This window comes from Malus sylvestris, chromosome 12 (genome assembly GCF_916048215.2).
Source record: "Malus sylvestris chromosome 12, drMalSylv7.2, whole genome shotgun sequence".
In the NCBI taxonomy this organism is placed as follows: Eukaryota; Viridiplantae; Streptophyta; class Magnoliopsida; order Rosales; family Rosaceae; genus Malus; species Malus sylvestris.
This window is the reverse complement of record NC_062271.1, coordinates 8,217,536-8,239,087: the sequence shown is the minus strand read 5'-3', so window position 1 is coordinate 8,239,087 and position 21,552 is coordinate 8,217,536. Positions and strand designations below refer to the sequence as shown.

The 21,552-nt window shown below is 38.2% G+C and overlaps 1 pseudogene; it reads right to left on the bottom strand.

The window, feature by feature from the left end:
• Positions 1 to 16,024: 16,024 nt before the first annotated feature.
• On the bottom strand, positions 16,025 to 21,281 carry LOC126592118 (uncharacterized; annotated as a pseudogene).
• Between the last annotated feature and the right edge of the window lie 271 nt (positions 21,282 to 21,552).

Genomic DNA, 21,552 nt, shown 5'->3' with positions numbered 1-21,552 from the left:
CCGAGAGGACTCAAAGATACCGATGCGGGAGTGCCTTGATGCCATGATTGAATACCTCGATTCTAAGTCCTGAGGGGGGGTAAAACAAAACATGAGTGGACCAAGTTGATATATAGATAATACTAAAACAGTTATTTGCCAACATACTAACCCCCAAAGTTTATGAAAACTCAATTGCATAATATGTAATAGGTTTTCCGAAAACCTTAGCATGCCATAAAACCTTCATAAAACATATATCATATATAATGTGCTTAATAGTGGTATCACAATCGCCTGTAAGCACTACATCTCCTGGCCGAAGCCAATATATAAGTACCATTCGCTCGCAGGCACATAGTATAAATAACCACTTAGTAAGCACAGGAAAAACATGAATGTAATATTTCCTAAATATATCTCATCGGAGCTCAATAGCTTAAACATCATATCATGAATCATATTTGTAAATATCTCAGTAAGCATAAATCTAGTGAAGCATGATATTTCATAAAGCATGAATCCAATTTTCTCATAAATGTTTCATAAAACGTAACCATAAAATCATGTTTTTCATGTATGCATTTCTAATAGTAAAATCATGCATTTTGGAAGGGGTCCACTCACAGATACTCCGTTGCTGAAAAGTCGTTCGAACTAAAAAGGACAAAAACACCACTAACAAACGCACCTAAGCACATAAAGGGACCAATTAATAAAATTCTACTCAAACGATTGAATTTGGGAAAATGGACGTCGGAATCGGATTTAGGACATCAAAATTAGTCTAGGAGGGGCCCTGGCCGAAACCCAAAAAAGTCAACCCAAAAGTCAATGTTGATTGGTCAACTACCAACTATCAAAAGTCAACGGGTTAGGTCAATGTCCATTGCTGACCAGAAGTCAACTGCTGACTTAGCCGAGTTAAGCCGAGCCAAGCCAAGCCATCGGAGCTCACTGAAAACTGGGTTTTTGGCAGGAAGTTTGGGCAATTTTCAAAGCTTCATAACTCATTCTTTTCTTAACCAAATTCAACCTAAAATATATCAAAATAAAGATAGGAAAGTGTAGAACAAGATTATACCAATTGGAGAAGAGACTCATACCAAGTGGGGACCGAGTGGTACAAAAGCCAAAATGTAGTTCGGAATGTGGAAAATAGACTCGTACCAAGTGAGGATCGAGTGGTGGCTGGAGTTGGCTAGAAAATGGCCTAAAAGATGGCCAAATGACCATGGCCTAGAAATTTCTAAATTTGCACAGTGACGTTCCTTGAGCTTTTTTCCGAGTTCCTACACCACCAAAACCACCCAAAAACTTACTAATTGTGAACCTAGACACGACCTACAATGATAGGGACCAATTTCGAGGCTTACCTTCTCGGAAATGGTGAGAAATCGCTGGAGAAGTTCCTTGAACAGTGCAGCTCAGGGGTGAGTTTTTGAATGGTCTTTCTTCTATTTTCTTGGTTCAAGAACTTGTAGGGACTATGAGGGAAGGTTATGGTGTAGTCTAGGTTGTTGTTGTGTGTTGTTGTTTGAGTGACAACCCTCTAGGATGGTTGGTTTTTTATAGAGGAAGGAAATGGCCGAGAGTGAGGGAGAGAGTTTGTGAGAAAGAGAGAGGTTTTCAGAAAATAATAGAGGGAAGAGAGAAGAGGGGGTCACGTGGGAAAAAAGGGAGAAAATATGTGGGCCCTAGTGGCTCACAAAACAAGGTCACTAAAGACGAAACACAAAAATATCCAAAAAAACGTTCGACATTTCGAAACGTAAAATCTTCATTATAACTCAAAATTTGAATCCGTTCGTGCCTACGTGTTCATGGAAATGAGTATGATAAGAATAAATAAAAAAGATTAGTCATAAATGTTGCGTCGAGACAGTCAACGAAAGTCAACGTTCATGCTACAAGGGCCATTTGGCAATTTCATACGCTCGATAATATAAGAATATGACAAATTTAGGACGGGGTATCACAGTTCGTGTTTTGGGTTATTTGCATAATTGTAAATGGTAAACTAACACGTCAACTTTTTATCATTAATTTAGGTGAGGAAATTGAAGGACTTGAACTCGCCCGCTTACACTGAAGAATTGTACAACTTGGCTATTGGGCCCCTAAGTGTAGAATTGTACTCCGGACCTCAGGTTTTCATGTAAACGGCATCAAGTCTTTAGCAACTGATCACGATGACAAGCTGTGTATGCATAATAGTGGGGTACATGTCCCAGGTGCGGACAACATTGTAGACATTGATTTGTATGGAAAACTGACAAGTGTTGTGCAATTCCTTTACAAAGACCACTGTCAAGTTATCCTGTTTAAGTGTTGCTGGTTTGATACAAACCTACATAGGGTTAGAGGTGTTAAGCGAGATGATGGTTTGCTATCAGTCAACACTAACAAATATTGGTATAACGACGACCTCTACATTTCGGTAACGATGGCCAAACAAATTTTCTATATAGATGACCCTAAGGGCGGGAGGGGATGGAAAGTAGTTAAGAAGATTAAGCACAGAGGGTTGTATGATATTCCAGACCGAGATTCTGCTAACGATGATGATTATGGTGACATTGTTGACTAACAACTGGAGATTTCAAAGAAACTTGGTGCAAATACACTGCGGGATATGACTATTGTACAAGAATCGTATCAGGTAACCGAAGGTCATACAAAATTGAAATACCGATCGACTCCATTATGATTGACCTTAGGGATTTACCACGATACAATGCACCCAAGCTCGCGAACGATGTTGATGTGCCTACAGACGAGGAGGAATGGGAATCTGAATCTGATGAAAGTGATGATATTTATTCTAGTTCATACGAGGATTAATGAAAACTTGTGAAGTAAATGTAATGATATTTATTGAATGGTATTTATTTTGTTTACAAACAAAAGTTTTCTTTCAAAATTTGTAAAAAATTAATTAAACAAAAAAAAATTATTTAATTAAACAAAAAAATAAATTAAATTTACAAATATGAGCAATGAGATTTTGGAAATGTTTGTCTAGCAAATATTTAAAAATTTGTTTTTTTTATTTAAATTGGACACTCGACAAAAATTAGATCACCCTCATCACGCAAACATGTAAAAATTTGATTTTTTTTGGTGAAAATTGGGCGCGTTTTTATTTCGGGGCCTTCACTTTTCTCATTATCTCTCTCTCTCATTCTCTACATGCAAAGCTCACTCTTCTCTCTCTCTAGATTCTGTCTAAATCTCACTCTCCTCTCTCTCTCTCTCTCTCTCTCTCGATTCTCTCCATCTCTCACTTACTATCTCAGTCTCTCCCTCTCTTGCTCTCTCTGTTTCTCTGTCTCTCTGTCACTCTCTCCTCCACACCTGACATTCGCCGCCGCACTCTGACGCCACACCATCTCGCCGCCGCCGCAACATTACTAGGTAAGTACCCAGTATCCCTTAATTCAATTATTTATTAGTGCAATTTTTCATTTGTTCTGTTGAATTGTTTTAATTAGAACATTTAGGGATTTAGGGTTCTAATTGGGAATGCTAGGTTAGGGATTTAGGGTTCGAATTGGGAATCTTGGGTTAGGGTTTTCGAATTAAGAATATTGGATTATGGTTTTCAAATTGAGAATATTGGGTGATGGTTTTCAAATTGGGAATCCGGGGTTTGTATATATTTTTCCATTTTTTTTGTTATAAACAAAACTTGGTATCAAATTGGGAATCAAATAGGGGTTTCGAATTGGGGTTACCTAATATGAAGGAGAGGAAGTCCCAGCAAATTCCATTAACAAAACCGGGTATTATACATAAAGAAATTTGGAAATTTTGCTTTGAATACTACTATCATAGATCAAACTCATTAAGAAAACACAACATTATACGTCTCGGGCTCAAGCCCTCCCCCTTCCTCTTGTCTAGGTTAGAGTAGTGATGCAAAAAAAAAAAATGTTTTACTACAGTATAGTTAGTAAATGATTCCTTACTCCCTATTTTTATGCAATTTTTTTTTATCATAAGTTTAATTTGGTTTCTTTTTAATTCGACATGCTCATCATGTTTCATAACTTCCCAATGTTGCAATGGTCCCCTTAAGGTTTACCTTTATCTTGCATGCTAAGGCACCAAAATATTTGATTCTTTTGTCGTATTGCAATGTGTGGAATCATGTTGCTGCTCATACTCTTGAGAATATTTCTTTTTTCACTATTTGGATTTAGATTCTTAAATTTATTATTCTCTGTCTTGGTCATTCAAGTAATATATGTTTTATTATGTTGGATTTAGGGCTTTATAGAATTGGATATTTAGTATACTGAAAAGTGGACTACCATTTAGCAACTTTGGAATATGATGATGAAGACTCTATGCATGGATGTGTTTTCTTGATAATCAAGACGTGGTGAAGGGAAACTTTTACCTGTTTATCGTATTGTGAATTTGTAAATTGAGTGTTGTAATGTTATGTTTGGTAGTCAATAATTGGATTTGGATTTGGATTCAAATTTCCTTTTATACTTAGTTTGCTTCATTTTATTTTATACCACAGTTTGCAACATCTGCAACAGTATGAATAGTTTTCTTCTGTATGTAATCTTGCAGTATAGATCTTGTTTTTCCTATTATATGCTATTTCTCATTCACATTCCCCACTAATATATGGCTATAAACCATGCCCCCAACACTGTGGATTATGTGATGAAACCATGCTGCCTATAGCTAATGCCCATATTTTTGCTATTTTGCTATTTGTTTCCCTACACCAACCATATATGCTATTGTCTCAAATGCTTTGCCCTAACTGTATATTCAAATAAGTTCGGTAGATTTGGTGTTTTAGTTTGGTTTTGGATCTTTTTCCCAAAAATCCCAAAAATAGATAAACTTAATTTATCTCTCTGTGTACACACACACACACACATATATATCAAGGAAAATGTTATATATTTGACTATTACTGATCTATTGGCAAATTAACTACTTAGGATTCATTGCTTACTGATCTGTTGGTGGATTATGTATATTATATGTCATGTGATATACTCTAATAAATTGACTAAAATTAGTGGAATGTAACTTTTTTATTTATTGTTTTTGTAGATGTCAAACCTAATTTCAAAGTGTCGGGCAGCTAGTAGGGTCAGTCAGGCATCTTCTCCACCATGTAGTGTTGCTACCACCTCCCTACCTGATATGGGCACGACGAGTGTGTCTCCAGTCACGCCTTTCGGTCCAACGGTGTCTATGGCTCCTACATCATCAACTTCTTCGATGACGCATCCTCTACTAAATGCTCGGTGGACTCATCGACGGACCTAGAGTTTTGAGGAGGCTGAGCAGTCTGGTGAGGCTTCTTCTATCCCAGATAGGTAATGCATCTTTCTCATAGTATAATCGAACTTTTGAAAGTTTTTTTTGTTGTTGTGAAAATTGAACTTTTAAATTATTTGGTTTTTCAGGTAGGTTCATAAAAAGTCATTATTACAAAATATTATCAAGGAGGATACTGAAATTTGTTGGTGGATGACAAAAGAAGATTCCCAATCTTCTTTAGAAAAAGTTGGTTGATAAATTCTTTGGTTACACTCTTAAAAAGTTATCTTTCTTATTCTTTTATTTTCTCATTAGTGAAAATCTTTAGTATATTTTTCAAGTTACGAATATGGTGTGTTAAAAATTTCAAAGAGACAAGACTACTCACATCGATATTGTTCTCAACTTACTTAATTACATATGCAATCCAATATGTGTGTAGTTTCTTCATAGATTCACGGTCAGTGATGCAATTAGAAGTGAAAACACATGATACAAGTCGTAAATTTTGTTTTAAAGTCCCCAGTTCGTATAAAGTGTTTGAATTGTTGGGTGGATGTGTTGTTTTTGTTGTTATATTGTCTGTAGATTTTAGGAAATGTTATAGTTTTAGGGGAGGTTTTGCCGAATTTTCGATAGAAAATAGAATTCATCTAATGTTTATTTTGTTTATTTGGTAGTTCAAAAAAAAAAAAACCAAGGGCCCATGCAGACTTTTGAAGACGTCACAAACCACTCGCACCACGACCGAGAAGATCACCATTATGTGGGATCCTCGACATCGTGCGGCTGCAACAAAGGAGCAGCACAGTGCGTTGGCCAGCAACATTGGCTCGGTTATCAGGAATCATTGCCCCCTCCTGTGGGAGTCATGGAAAATTGTCCCACTTGAAGTTAAGGAACCCGTTCTTCATGAATTATCGGTAAGTATTTTCAACCTCAAATACTAATTTTTTTATTAAAGTATACAAATATTATAAATTTTAACTATTATTTATTTTTGAGTTTTGTAGCATCACTATGAGCTCACAAACCTCGATGCCAATCAAAACCAGTACATCAACGAGCTTTGCGCCTGTAGGTTGACTCAATGGAAGAACAACCTCCATAAGCATTATGAGAAATATGACGGTTCAGAGGTCGCTCTAGCAGTTGGGTGCCCTATAGAGTTAGTGGACCGCTAGGATGAATAGGAGTGGCTCTGCAGCCATTTTCAAGACGAGAAATACCTTGTAAGTATAATATATATTCTAATACGTTTTTTAAATTCAACAGAAAAAAGTGAAGGAAAACTCAATCAATCGGTCGAAGAAGAAACTTCTTCACGGCTCCGACTCATGACGTTTCTCTTATAGGTTGGAGGAACGACGTAAGTAACCGTATATTTATTTTATGTTATGATTCTTTTTACTCTCTATTACACAATTGGTAATCTATGTGTTAATATATTTATTATTATTCAGGGGAGGTCAAAGTTTCCTGAGATTGACATGTTCAAGGAGGTGTACGTTCGTCCCGGGGAGGAGCTGACGAAGCAGCTTCATTTAAGTTATTTCAATTTTTTAATATTCAATATTAATTACATGTATATTAAAATTAATTTTTTTTTTCATTTTTCTAGTCCACCATGGTGGAGAAGGGCCAGACCGTTCTGGAGAAGGTGGCTTCCTAGCTTTCCCTAGAGACCCCAATCGAGGAGGTGTTTCCCTTTGAGGATGCGAGTTTTCAAATCATGACGGACACACTCGATCAAACCCTCGGTCGTAGGCAGGGGAATGTTCACCGGGGGCTTGGGAAAGCCTAACTTTGGCACCCGTCTACCTCATCCTCCAGGTAGAGAACATAAGAGGTCCAATCGTTGACATATGAAGTGGCAGACCTAAAGGAGCAGATTGTAGCCCAGCAGTCTCAGCTTGCAGCCCAAAGCAGTTTGATGAACCAAATTCTTCTCACCCTTCAAATCTCTGGCATTCGGTTACCCGACGTTGAACCATCTCCAGCAACGACCTTCCAGCCCTTCACCACAACAGCTACAACCTCCCAACGCCCCAACGTAGCAGCAACACCACCAGCATGCTATTGTGACGTGGACGACTACATATTTTATTTTTTTCAATTATTTTCAAATTTTAAAATATTTTTTTATGTTGTATGTACACTTTCAATAATTTTTTTAGAGGTGTGATATTCACACACCCATTTTTACTTCTCCCACACCTTTTTAGTTTTCGGCAGTCAGATTGGATGAATTGAAGAAGATCAACGGACAGAAATTAACAAGGGGTGTGTGAGAAGTAAAAAATGATGTGTGGATAGCACACCCCATTTTTTTATTCAATATTCTTCTTTACATTTTATGTTTTTAATTTTATTAAATTAATTTATACATAAAACAATATTATCAACATTTAAAAGGAAAATAATAAATAATAAATAAATAAAAATTATTTAAAAATAATAATTTTAAAATCATACTACGACGGCCTTATGTCCGTCGCGCAAGGGTTTGGGGGTCAAACCCCAGTTTCGCCTCTCGGAGTATCATGCGCAACGAACACTCATTCATTGCTCTTTGTTTCGTGCAACGACCACCAATTCCATCATGCAACATTCATTTCGCAAGACGAACCATTTTCCTCCATCACGCAATGTCTGACTTCACGAGCTTTGCGCGACGTCCTTTTCGCAGCCCAAGGTTTCCAATGACCGTATTTGCCTTTGCGCAACAACTGTCCCTTCGTCGCCCAAGCAGTTATGCTTAGTAGTGTTGGAATTTGACTAACAAAGAATAAAAGACCTTGAATAAAACTCTTCTTCATTCTATATCTTAAAAGACAATAGTTTTTGAGTTTTTATAGGACTCAAATATATTGTTTGCCGAAGAGATGTATCGTTTAGGGTTTAAGTAGTTAAGTAATACCCTTTAACAGACACATCACTAAAGAGGATGGCTCCCTTTGCAGCACCCTTTGATACGTTTAACACTTGACTGACTCTTATTTTTCATTCATATTTAATTTCCAACAGATATAAGGACAATTTAAATACAATGATTAACAATTCAAAGTATGCATGCATCATAGCATAAGCAATTAAATCAAGGGAATTGTTTTTAGCAATCCAAAAATCTCATTCTACACTCATCACAAGTGTATTTTTCTTTCTAATTATAGAAAGTTTGGAGTGCAAAATGTGATTTTGGAAGTGCCAATAGCAATTCCCTAAATAAGAGCTACATATTCATGCTAAGGCTCATGGTCTTACCCTAGCAAATGAAAGTTGGTGACACATAATCAAAATCAAAATCAAAGGAAATATAACGAAGAAAAAGGATAGAAAACACCTTAAAAGAAGAATACAAATTTTCAAAGCCTAACCAAGTTCTCCAAATTGATGCGTAGGGAACCCTAATGGCTAGATAGCCTTATTTTTTACCACTAAAGGATAGAAAACACCTTGAAAGAAGAATACAAATCGTCAAAGCAAAGAAGAATACAAATTGTCAAAGCCTAACCAAGTTCTCCAAATTGATGGTAAGGAACCCTAATGGCTAGATAGCCTTATTTTTACCACTAAAGGATAGAAAACACCTTGAAAGAAGAATACAAATCGTCTAAGCCTAACCAAGTTCTCCAAATTGATTCGTAGTGAACCCCTAATGGCTAGATAGCCTTATTTTTACCTATAAATCCTTCCTGGATAAGGTCTTAAAATAAAACTAGGAAACTAAATAGATAGCTAAACCACCATGGGTTGGCCTAGTGGTTGGGGACAAATTCCAGACCCATATTTCACATGGCACATCTTGGGTTCGATTCCTGGCACTAGTGAATCACACGATAGTGGCTGAGGAGGCTATAATGCCTATGTGAGTCTTCTTGGCCCCCGGAAGGATGGACTTCTGTGGCGAATCCGCCAGCTAGTCTCTTTTTCTTAAAAAAATGTAGATAAGATAACAAAGAAATACACTCCTATTCCTTTTTTTAAGGAAATACATTCATATTCTAACTTTGAGAAGCATGGGCAGCCATAAAGAATCTCACGTTTCTGGACCAAAACACCTTCAAATCGGGTTCAACATGTCACTTTTTAAAGCTTAAGTCATCCTGGACATATTTGCAGAAGGATCCATCGCCAAAAGACAAAAAGCCCAAATAAATCAAAAACGTCACTTTAACAGCTTTGCGCGCTGGGTTCTTTATTTCATCGCCATAAATTAACCACTTAGTAGAAAATCTGAAACTTTGATATGAACAAGGTGAAAGATTTGCAAACATTCTCCAATTTGAATCACTTCAAAATTAATCCGTTTGATTACTTTTTTTCTCAAGAAGAAGTCGCATGTCCTATATTAAGAATATAAATCCAAGTATTAAAATTTCACGAAAATAATTACCAAAATATACTTAAAATATGATAAAATATATAATATAAAATCAACTCATCAACCATGCTTAATGAGAGAGAGAGAGAGAGAGAGAGAGTTGGAATGTGATTGCTCAGGATACAAGGGTGACAGTTTGATGGTACAGAATTGAAAGTTTAAAGAATACACCACAACTGTTTTCACTACACCAAAAATGCTCATCAAGGACGTTGAAAACTAAAAGCTCAAGTGATATGGATGTTGAAAAGAATTTTCAAAATAAAATAAGTAAAAATCTGGAATTTGAGAGGAGTAGAACTACCGGTCGAACTAATAAGGCTACTTTGAAATTAAAAGTTTTTGTAAGCAATGTCTTTGTAACTTTTCAAAGGTGAGGATGTGTACATTAAAGATTTCCGAATTATGTTCTAAAAACTAGTGTGAAGTTTTTTTTACTTGATTTTCCTTGTCAAATTTGTAACATTTTATCACAAAAGCTCTTTAGGCCAATTTACATTATATTAGGCTTAGAATACTTGATATTGAAGAGCAAAGTGCATGGTCTTGATTTAACTCAAGTCAAGTTTGTTTATGCGTATGCAGTTAACATTCAAGTTTCTTATGCATTCTGATTAGTGAAATTGTCGACCCACATCATCTGGTCAGGACACACAATGTATTCTGAAATAGCATATTCTATATCAACATTCTGCCTCATGCATGTGCTTTGCACGTGAGTCTGACATACATTTTAAGAAAATCCAAATGGGTTGTCTGACTCCTTCACTCGTGTAAGTCTCGCACGCTTATGTTTTCAAATTTCATTAACATTTGACAAGTGTCTTAGTGGTTGTTCAAAACAAAAATATCTTTTGGTTTATTAGGGTTGAGTTGAGCTTATTTGCTCTTGGGTTAGAAGGCTTATCATTTTTTAAGAGGGTGCATTAGCTCTTCCGAGCCTTCTCTCGGAGTTCCTAAAAATCCTAGATGCAAACACTTTTTCATGCATTAAATCTTTGTGTTAACTCACCAAAATATTTTGTGAAAAGGTTTGCATTGTTCGTTGTCTAAAAAACTCAAAATAAAATTTACAAACCTGTCGTAGGGCTTAGTGAGACAGAGAGTGATTGTACAGTAACATGGGGTGGAAGGTGCGGGAAAAGAATCTAAAACGAAGCGTCATAATGATAGCCTGCCCATCTCACTCGGCAGCACCAAATTATATGTGACGCCTTTTATCTTTGCCCATAATCCACGGATCCTTTTATCAGTGACGCCAACATGATTTCTTTACATATCTGAACTTATGTGACGAATTTAGAGGATCACATAATATTGATCACATATTCTATTTGTTCTTGCAGTGGATCATATAGGACACTCTATGTCTTCTAATTGTATTTGGTTTAATATTGTGCCTGCGAGTGTAAGGAATGCCTTACACTTTGATGCAATGTGTACTGGTTGCCCGAAGGGCTCTGTTATTTAAGCTTTTTTTTTCTTTTTTTTTTCTTTTTTCTTCTCGAAAAACAAAATGTGCATTTGCATAATTATTTATATGGATTAGTACATACCCACCAATGGCTCAAAACATATTCTGAAGAACCAAATGTATACTGTAATAAACAACACACACTCTCACCTTTCAAGATCTTCTACAATAACAAAGCCTTTTCCCACTAAGTGGGGTCGGCAATATGAATCCTAGAACGCCATTGCGCTCAGTTTTGTGTCATGTCCTCCGTTAGATCCAAGTACTCTAAGTCTTTTCTTAGGGTCTCTTCCAAAGTTTTCCTAGGTCTTCATCTACCCCTTCGGCCCTGAACCTCTGTCCCGTAGTCACATCTTCGAACCGGAGCGTCAGTAGGCCTTCTTTGCACATGTCCAAACCACCGTAACCGATTTTCTCTCCTCTTTCCTTCAATTTCGGCTACTCCTACTTTACCTCGGATATCCTCATTCCTAATCTTATCCTTTCTCGTGTGCCCACACATCCAACGAAGCATCCTCATCTCCACTACACCTACGTGTTAATGCTTCACCGCCCAACATTCTGTGCCATACAGCATCGCTGGCCTTATTGTCGTCCTATAAAATTTTCCCTTGAGCTTCAGTGGCCTACGACGGTCACACAACACTCCGGATGCACTCTTCCACTTCATCCATCCAGCTTGTATTCTATGGGTAAGATCTCCATCAAATTCTCCGTTCTTTTGCAAGATAGATCCTAGGTAGCGAAAACGGTCACTCTTTGGTATTTCCTAATCTCCGATCCTCACCCCTAACTCATTTTGGCCTCCGTTTGCACTGAACTTGCACTCCATATATTCTGTCTTTGATCGGCTTAGGCGAAGACCTTTAGATTCCAACACTTCTCTCCAAAGGTTAAGCTTCGCGTTTACCCCTTCCTGCGTTTCATCTATCAACACTATATCGTTTGCGAAAAATATACACCAAAGAATATCATCTTAAATATTAAGTTTGTGATCTTCGCTAGATTGCTCCGGTCATTAGTGTGGATAAGTATGTAAATGGATAGAGACAGGAAGCAAACACAAGATGTACGTGGTTCACCCAGATTGGCTACGTCCACGGAGTAAAGGAGTTCTCATTAATTGTGAAGGGTTTACACAGTACATAGGTTCAAGCTCTCCTTTAGTGAGTACAAGTGAATGATTTAGTACAAATATTATGGGAGAATGATCTCGTAATCACGAAACTTTTAAGTACCAAAGTGTGGTATCGTCTTCACTTGCCTTATCTGTCTCATAGGTAGATGTGGCATCTTCTTTGGAAGTACTCTTCCTCCCTCCAGGGGTGGTATCTTTAACTAGTGAAGATGCACAAGGTAATGTATCAATTTCACTTGACGCTTACTTGTAGTTTCAGGCTTGGTCAAGCGCAATACAAACCATGTAGTAGGAGTCTCCCAAGTCGCCGAGCTAGGGGATCTGCTGAAAGAGGTGATAGACAAGGTAAGCAATCAGAGCTCCAAGCAATCAGTCCCACATCAGAAGTTTGATTTCGAGTTCTGGCTGATTGTTATCCTTCTCCTTATCTTGCAGGCAGCATGAAGGATAAAGAGAAGAAAAGGAGAAAATGTGATATGAGATACTTTTGCTTTTGAAGAAGTAACTTTCCACAGGCTTATTCTTGAACTGGGCTGGAGGGTTTTCTGGTTTCCGCCAGAGTATAAGGCCGACTGAAGAATTTGAGGGTCAAAACAAGTCCATCAAATCTAGAGTACGTTCGACCCTGCTGATATGGGATACTTTTGCTGTTGACAAAGTAGTGGATGTATCGGCACGTGTTCTGTTGCGCTTGTCTCCACATGCTTCCTTGTATCCTTCTCACTTGCCCTATTTGTTCCTCAGACAGATGTGGTATCTTCTCGGGAAGCATAAGATGTTGAAGATGAATACTCGAGAGCAATGCCAGGTAAGTAATCAGGTAAGGGGTTCCAGGCAGTCAGTTCCGGACTGGAAGCTTGATTCCAAGTGCTGACTGATTGCTCTCTTTCTCCTTGTCTTGCAGGTAAGAACAAAGCCAAAGGAAAAGACAGGGAAAAAGCATGATATGGGATACTCTTGCTTTTAACCCTGATGATATGAGATATTCTTACTCTGGTGTAGCTTGTTTGCAGAGGTATTCTCGGGGGGAAAGAAAACTGAGTATTTCGAGAGGCTTCGTTGGGAGTGCCCTGTCAGATATGAGGAAGGGTTGAGCATTTTTGCAGGTCTGCCTGTCCGTTGAGGATGGAGGTCGACATATATAGGAGTCTCCCTAACAAGGAGTAATGCTATTCCTTTACCCTGCTTGGTCATAGCACGGTAGTAGGAGCTGCCAGCTTCACGTGTTTTAACTATGTCAGAGCACTTTGAAAAAGTGGTCTGTGGTATCTGGAATGCTGATGTTACGTGTGAAAATTACAGACAAGCTTTATCTAAGAAGATCTGGCTCTCGAAGTTAAGAAAGCGGTGTGAGGATTACAGACAAGCTTTATCTAAGGGGCTCTCGAAGTTGAGAAAGCGGTGCCTCTTCGGTTTTCAAACAAGCAATCCTGTCGGTGATCTGTCTCTCGAGATTCGGAGAACGGTGACTCTTCGATGTTTGAGAAAGCAATCCTGCTAGGAGTCTGGCTCTCGAGATTAGGAGAGCGGTGTCTTGTCGCTTTTTGAGAAAGTAATCATGTTGGGAGTCTGGCTCTCGAGATTCGGAGGGCGGTGCCTCTTTGATCTTGAAGCAAGCAATCTTGTTGGGAGTGTTTTCTCGAATGTGAGTAAAGGTTAGGCCTGTTTGCTAGTCTACCTTGCCACGGAGCACAGAGGTTGACACACAGGGACTTTCCAATTATCCAGCAGTGGTCCTGTTCCTTTACCCTTGTGGGTAATAATATGGTAGCTAGACCTTCAAAATTTATGTATCTAAATTTTGTTAGTGCTGTTTCTTTGCTATTCTTTTACCCTTCTTGGTCATAGCGATGTAATGGGAGCTGCAAGTTTCACGTGTCTAAACTTTGTCAAAGATTTTTGGCAAAGTTATATGTGGTACCCGTGAGCTGATGTTGTGTGTGGAAAGTGGATGATTGAACAGTAACATTCACGTGCTTTCTATTTCACCAGAAATCTTCGACAGAATGCCCGTAATTTCCGCAAAGTTGAGTGTGCATGTGACAGGTGCTGACAAGGTTGAAAAAGCAGGTGCCTCTTCGATTTCTGAGATCGGCCTTCGTGGTCTCTGAGCAGCCCAGCTTTTGAGAAAACAAGCGCCTCTTCGATTTCTACGATCGACCTTAGTGGTCTTTGAGCAGCCCAGCTTTTGAGAAAGCAAACGTCTCTTCGTTTCCTGAGATCGGCCCTCGTGGTCTCTGAGTAGCCCAGCTTTTGAGAAAGCAAATGCCTTTTCGATTTCTGAGTAGGCGCCTCTTCGATTTTTGAAGCTCCATCGAGTGCAGATTTGTATAGAGGCTGGTATTAAGTTCCAAAGCACACTTGAATCTCCACCAGTGGAAGCTCCCTTCTTGCATTTCTAAGATCTTGATTTATCCGACCTCTTCTCTCTTCAACACCTTTGAAAATGTCTGGCCCCTCCGACCGTCGTTTTGACTTGAACCTTGTTGAAGAGGCAGCCACGCCTTCTCCAAACAACATATGGCGCCCATCCTTCTTATCCCCTACTGGTCCTCTTACCGTTGGGGATTCCGTGATGAAGAATGATATGACCGCTGCGGTGGTGGCTAGGAACCTTCTCACTCCCAAAGATAACAGACTACTTTCCAAACGGTCTGATGAGTTGGCTGTTAAGGATTCTCTGGCTCTCAGTGTTCAATGTGCAGGTTCTGTGTCTAATATGGCCCAACGCCTATTTGCTCGAACCCGCCAAGTTGAATCATTGGCGGCTGAAGTGATGAGTCTCAAACAGGAGATTAGAGGGCTCAAGCATGAGAATAAACAGTTGCACCGGCTCGCACATGACTATGCTACAAACATGAAGAGGAAGCTTGACCAGATGAAGGAATCTGATGGTCAGATTTTACATGATCATCAGAAGTTTGTGGGTTTGTTCCAAAGGCATTTATTGCCTTCGTCTTATGGGGCTGTATCGCGTAATGAAGCTCCAAATGATCAACCTCCGATGTCTCCTCCTTCTAAGGTGCTGTCCAGTACTGAGGCTCCGAATGATCCCCCTCCGGTGCCTTCTCTTTCTGGGGCTCTACCGACTGCTGAGGCTTCTCCTAAGCAACCTTTGTGAAGGCTCCCTCTTGTTTGTTTATTTTGACTCATGTATATGTACATATTTGTAACTTATTGGAGATATCAATAAATAAGCTTTGTTTCATTTCAACGTATTGTGTTAAATACACCAAAGCCTTCTTCGCTAAGTTCTTTGAATTTTTCTTTTGTTGAAGCTTGTATGTTGAAGCTTTGTGAGTGGAGCATATAGGTTGAGGTAGTGTTCCCTTAATTTCCCAAGTGGGGAAAACTTCTCGATTGGAGACTTGAAAAAATCCAAGTCACTGAGTGGGGTCGACTATATGAATCTTAGAACGCCATTGTGTTCGATCATGTGTCATGTCCTCCGTTAGATCCAAGTACTCTAAGTCTTTTCTTAGAGTCTCTTCCAAAGTTTTCTTAGGTCTTCCTCTACCCCTTCGACCCTGAACCTCTGTCTCGTAGTTGCATCTTCTAACCGGAGCGTCAGTAGGCCTTCTTTGCACATGTCCAAACCACCGTAACCAATTTTCTCTCAGCTTTCCTTCAATTTCGGCTACTCCTACTTTACCTCGGATATCCTCATTCCTAATCTTATCCTACCTTTCAAGATCTTCTCTAACAATAAAATAGCTAGAGCTATAACAAACGAGCTAGCTATTAATTAATGTCAAGCGACTGGAAAAACAATGACATTATCCAAGACAGGGCCGCACATATGACCATAGTCATCAAGTTTTGTGTGATAGTAGGCACTGTAAAATGTTAATCTTGTTCTGAATGAAGTTGCTTGGAACTTGAGAATTGCAGTTTTGAAGCCACCTTTTCCTTCAGACACAAAAGGAACTTTTAGGGTTTCCTTGCCAGCAAAGGCTTCCATCATCATCGATCCATGGCAACCGTTCTTTGCGTCTCCGATGGTGAAGTTAAGCTTGTAGAATTTGTTTGGGACGGTTCTAATAATTTGAGCAATTGCACTTTCTCTCCCTACAACCAATTCGATGGCTGCAAGTCCCCCAGGAACTGAGAAATGCTTACTGTCTATGTATTTGACAGGCTTCAAGGGCTCAATGATCCATCCAGGTAGTGGTGAGTACAGGTCCTTTACCTTGGGAGGGATGAGGATCCCAGTTGAGAAGTTCTTAAACACATGAGGGCCTATTTCAAACCCACCATTTTTCACTAGGTTACCTGTATACAGAGAGATTGACATATACCATCAGTTGGGGATGAGATTTCCTAATCGAATAAATCTTTATTGCTGTGACGGTATTAAATGTTTTTTTTTTCCTTTAGGAACTTGTAAAAGTATTGATTTATGACCAGTAATCTATAGTGGTATTATGTGTCATGCCGCATTTGATGTTGAGCAGTAACTAAACTGGGAGATTTTTTTTATAGTGATTCTATAGTACTACTAATTCTTACGAAATTAGTGAACCACGTGATATAATAGTTGATGAACAGAAAAATAATATAAATACTTAAGAGGTGATTTCCCTACAATACGTGGAAGGATGAGTGTGATGTGTAGTCCACTCAAAACGTAGTTTCTAAAATTTAAATCTTATATGAAAATCTAGTTGTCCGTACTAATCATCTTATTAGGTGATAGTGAAGTTAGCAATCTTATATGATCAATTAATGTGATGTAACAATGTGAATTCCAATTATACTCTTGTTCCATATTTTCAAGAGAAAAAAAACACAAACTATTTTGCATGTGAGAAACCAATATCTAAAAAGCTACTGAATGCTAAACAAAACTAAAACCAAGGGGGTTATAAGAAATCATACCCATTACATACTTGACAGGAAGCATCTGCTTGATTGCGATAGCATCCAGTAGTGGCCCACAAGCGGGATCCTCCTGAACCCCAGGGTTGTGAAATGTGAACTTAGGCCATCTCCAACCGATGGCTGGCCAGATGGCTCGTTTTAGCCCTCTGGCCCTCTAAGATCCTCCAAGATATTAATATTTTAATGAATAGTACAGGGCCACATTTGCCTTTTTCTCCAACCGAGGGCCAAAGGGCCAAAGGGTTCGTTTTAGCCCTGTCACAAAAAACTGTTTCCAACCGAGGGCCAAACATAATTTATTATTTAAAAACTACAACTTAAATTCAAATCCAACGGCTAAGTGACATCAGCATGACGTCAGCTAGCCGTTGGATTTGAATTTTTTTTTGCTATAAATAGGGTGGATATTGGGATATAATTCACACAACTTTGAATTCAATCTATTTCAATTCAATCTCTTTCAATTCAAGTTTGCAATGAATTCCAACTTTAGATCCTCTTCAGATTCCAACTGGGGGTCCTCATCCAATACCAAAAGAGAATCAAAATGGGCGCAAATGAGACGAGAAGATGCGGAGTCTGATAAAGAAGTTCAAGTAAGGCGCAATAAACAAAACAAAGCAGTAGCCATGGCTGCGGCCATGGTGTGTCAGCCAACTGAGGAACAATCTTAATGGGGTGGCTCTATTGTTGGTCGCTCTTACAAACCACGAAACAGAACGATGACGCATGCCAATCTGATGAACAACTACTTCGACCCCAACTCGGTGTACACATAAGAGGATTTCAGACGTTGCTTCCGGATGAGGCATCATGTCTTCGAGCATTTACTTTGTGATGTCCAGCAGGTCAATCCGTACTTTCGACAGAAGCAGGACAGAGCAAGCCGCCCTAGTTTCTCAACTTATCAGAAGGTTACTGTTGCACTCCGAATGATGGCCTATGGCTCCCCAGCTGATTCGATGGATGAAACCCATGGTATGTCTGAGTCTACATGCCTTTGATACTCTTGAAGAATTTTGTGACACAATTGTTCAGGTTTACAAAGACGAGTACCTCCGCGAGCCAAATCAAGAAGATCTGAATCGACTCATTCGCAAAACTGAATACCGTGGGTTTTCGAGCATGATAGGGTCATTAGACTGCATGCATTAGGATTGGAAGAATTGTCCCACCGGATGGCAAGGAGGCTTTAGCGGAAGGTCGAGAAAGCCAACTGTTGTGTTAGAGGCGGTTGCCTCATATGACACATGGATCTGGAATGCTTTCTTTGGAGTCCCTGGATCCCAAAATGACATTACAGTTCTTGGGCGTTCACCCCTCTTCAATAACTTGACGGAAGGTAAAGCACCTCAACTTGACTACTACATCAACGACCGTTAATACAATATGAGGTATTACTTGGCAGATGACATCTACCCAAAGTGGGCGACACTTGTCCAAGCAATTCCAAACCCTAGGAATGACGCGGAAAAGTTGTTTACCTTACATCAAGAGGCATATCGGAAAGATGTTGAGAGAGCTTTTGGTATTCTACAAGCACGGTGGAAGATCATCAGCAAGCTGGCAAGAGAGTGGAGTCAAGAAATTTTGGACTCCGTCATGATGTCTTGCATCATATTACACAATATGATAGTGGATGATGAGCGAGATGGGTATATTGATGGAGAGTTCGATGACGACCAAGAAGATCCAAATAAGTCAAAAAGGGCTCGTGCAAAAATATATGATGAGCCTAATTTGCCTTTCAATCCAAAAACTGGTAGTATCTCTATAGATGAGTACATGATGCGCTATAGAATGATACGTTCTCGTACCACAAACAAGTACCTACAACAAGATCTTGTTGCACATCTTTGGGCCCAAAGAAGCATGGAGTAGGCATTTACGTTTTATGTTTTTAAATGTTTTTAAAAATGTTGTTTAAGTTTCATGTTGTATAATTTTTATGTTGGTTAATGTTATTTAATGTTGTTTCATATTGTTTAATGTTGTTTCATGTTACTTAATTTAATTTAATGTTGTACAATGGCTTAGGAAGTTATAAGAAAGAAATAGAATTTTAAAAAAAAATATGAAACAAATTTTGTAAAATAAAAGTTATACGAAAAAAAAATATGAACCAAAATTTGTAAAATATAAGTTATAGAAAAAAAGTTATAGGAAGTTATAGAAAAAAAAAAGGTTTAAATTCATAAAAACAAAAAAAAAATTGAATACAACAGCTAGTGACTGGCTGGCCGTTGGAATTCAAATTAGGATTCAAATTAGTGTCGGTTTTAATCGACACTGTTCAAACTGCTATTATATTAACCGACATTGTTCAAACTGCTATTATATTAGCATTGCTATTAGTGTCGGTTATAACCGACACTAATAATATAGTATATATTATTTCTGTCGGCTATAACCGACAGAAATAACAAAACATTAAAAAAAATGGCTAGCCTCGGGTTGGCTGGCTGGCTACCCTCCAGCCCTCTCCAATTCCATGGGGCCCTCCCAGATTCCAAATCCCTCTGGCCCTCTAAACCCTTCGATTGGAGATGGCCTTAACAACTTTGGACATAGCCTTGAACGCCCAAAGCGTAAGTGTCACCACCATTGCTACTCCAACTTATAATCATTTGATTGCTTAACCTTCTGCTTTTCTCCAATTAATTGTTGTTGTTGCGAATTTGTATATATTTTTAAGATCATGTGGTAGTGGTACTGGCAGATAGATTTGCCAGGAGTTTTCTTTTTCTTTTGATACTTTCTTTGGTAAGAAATAAATAATTATTTGATACTGTTAACTGTTAAGTATCTTTAATTATCATTTGTGTTGGTTAATTTATTTTCTTATATGTATGGAAGTTATAATATCGTGAGTCAAGTACAATGTTTTAACTCGAACATCCCCATGCAGATCTGTGAAAGTAAATTTAGCAGGGTTGAGTTTGATCATATATATAATCGGATTTTTGAAGTTCTTGTGGACTTTAGGCTCTAGATTAATATAAACTCTACAACGGCCAAAATTAAAAATGAAAATTCACTTTGTATAGGTCCATTTTCGCATTACACACTGAAGTTCCGAAAGTATGTAACATATGACACACAACATAATTAACGCTACCATCGCGTTTCAAACTGCACCATCCTTTAGCTTGATTGTTTGTTCATGATCGTATCCGAGAGAAAGCAAACTCCAAAAGGGATGAGGATCATGATACCCGTTGGTTTTGCTTCAATCCCCGGCTGTCCAAAAGAATCCAGCTGCTGAAGTAACGTCCTCAAACATGATTTTTCTCCATCGATCTCTCTCTTTCTCGGAACACTACCTTTAATCTGTTGCTTCATATTATTCTCTGCAATCCCTAATTGAAAATTTGGCAATTGCTAAATGAAAAGATGAATCGTTACAGCAAAAAATAGATCAAAAACGAAGCTTTGGATACCAACTTGTCAACTGAGTGAAACAAAACCCAGCCAAAAAATGGAACTAAGATAAAACTATAGATGGCCACCAATACCATTAATTTTACAAAACTAATAACTACCTTATCTACATTTTCACACCAATCAAATCAAAAGCTAATAACTACTTTATTATCTCGCCATTGAATTTTTGTTTTCATTTTGCTAATAATTAGCATACAAGCATATTTTCATTTTCTTTTTCCAAAATGAGAGGGCGTCCTTAATGTTTTGCCCAAGGGTCCCCAATAATCAGTATAATAATTATTGGCAAAATGATGAGAAGAGTATGAGAGTACGTCTGAGAGATTGAAAAAAACAAATATTAGTGGAATTTAGGTTATCTCACGGAATCTTAGTTATTCAATCTTAAAACATATTGAAAACTACATGGCGATTTATGACAATAATAGAAAACAATCATGCATGTGCATCTTGGTGCAGATTTAACGTAGCATAATTATTAAGTTGCGAATGAAAAGAAATGAAACTTTTAAGAGGCGAATGAAAAAAAATGTTTTGCAGAAGTTTTTTAATAATTCTATTTTTAAGAGGTGAATGAAAAAAACTTTTAGCCCAATCCTCATAATCCTTGAAGGGCTTGGGCCATAACAAAGCGTACAAGATACCATGGGCTGCCCAAAAGGATTGTGAGATTCTAGCGCCATGATTTGTATAAGGGCCTGACTGTAACAAAAAACGAAACCTACAAATAAAATTGTATTTTTTTTAGAATGCATCTAGTAGCTTAATCGACAATGATTTTCAAAACCGGAATTTGTGAAATTGGTTTTGCAAAGGGTTAGATAAAGTTGCTCTTTAATTTGAACAATAATTTTGTAATGCAATCATATCCACGCATAACAACTTACCTTGATAGTGTAATAGAATGTTTACAACGTAAACACCAACCTTGTTACACTAATAGCAACGTCATTA